The sequence below is a fragment of the Mastomys coucha genome, chromosome X (genome assembly GCF_008632895.1).
Source record: "Mastomys coucha isolate ucsf_1 chromosome X, UCSF_Mcou_1, whole genome shotgun sequence".
Classification (NCBI taxonomy): Eukaryota; Metazoa; Chordata; class Mammalia; order Rodentia; family Muridae; genus Mastomys; species Mastomys coucha.
This window is the reverse complement of record NC_045030.1, coordinates 154,195,373-154,196,359: the sequence shown is the minus strand read 5'-3', so window position 1 is coordinate 154,196,359 and position 987 is coordinate 154,195,373. Positions and strand designations below refer to the sequence as shown.

General features: G+C 40.0%; 1 protein-coding gene across 6 annotated transcripts in view; it reads left to right on the top strand.

Moving 5' to 3' along the window:
• Cdkl5 (cyclin dependent kinase like 5) overlaps positions 1–987 on the top strand; it is a 221,612-nt gene that overhangs the window by 154,428 nt on the left and 66,197 nt on the right. The window lies entirely within an intron of this gene.

Below are 987 nucleotides of genomic sequence, written 5' to 3'. Positions count from 1 at the left end.
CAATCCTCTACTATACACATGCTGCCAGAGCAATCAGTCCCTCCATGTGTACTCTTTGGTTGGTGGTTTAGTCCCGGGAGCTCGGAGGGTACTAGTTAGTTCATATTGTTGTTCATCCTAAGGGGCTGCAAACCTCTCAGCTCCATTGGTCCTTTCTCTAAATCATTCACTGGGGACCCTGTACTTACTTTTCATTAGATGTATCAGGATCACCAGTAATATCATGGCCTAAGTGTTCCTCCTCATGCTAACCTTTCTGTCAAAAGATGTCCTACTCCAAACTAATAAAAGCATCCTTTAAATTATGTTTGTAAAAGATTTAAGAGTGTGTGTGTGTGTGTGTCTGTATGTGTGTGTGTGTGTGTGTGTGTGTGTTTTGTCTGCCTGTCTGCCTGTACACCATGTCATGCAGTGCCCATGGAAGCCAAAAGAAGGCATCAGGTCTCCTGAAACTGGAGTTACAGGCTGTTGTGAGCTATCATGTGGGTGCTGGGAATCAAACTCAGATCCTCCAGCCAGTGCTTTAACTGCTAATTATCTCTCTAGCCTCAAAATTCTTTATTAAATATTTTCTTGCTGGGCATGGTGATACATGTTTATAATGTCAGCATTTGAGAGGCTGAAACAGGAGGACTGCTCTAAGTTTGAGGGTAGCTCAAGGTACAAAGATTCTGTCTAAAAAAATAAGCAAGTAAACAAAGATTCTCTACCTCAGCAGACACTGGTCCCTTGAGTCAAAACTATTTTTTTTTTTTTATTTTCCCAGTTTTCATTTCAGGAATTAAATGTACAGGCAAACATTGATTGTTTCAGAATGGAATATCAATGGTTGCTTATGGATTAGTTTTGCCTTATGCCTATTCATTAAGCTATCATATGTATACAGGCTATACTGTGTGTAGAAAATTTAAAAGACAGATTGTGGAGAAAGAGGAACATTACTTCATTGCTGGTGGGATTGCAAACTGGTACAACCACTCTAGAAAT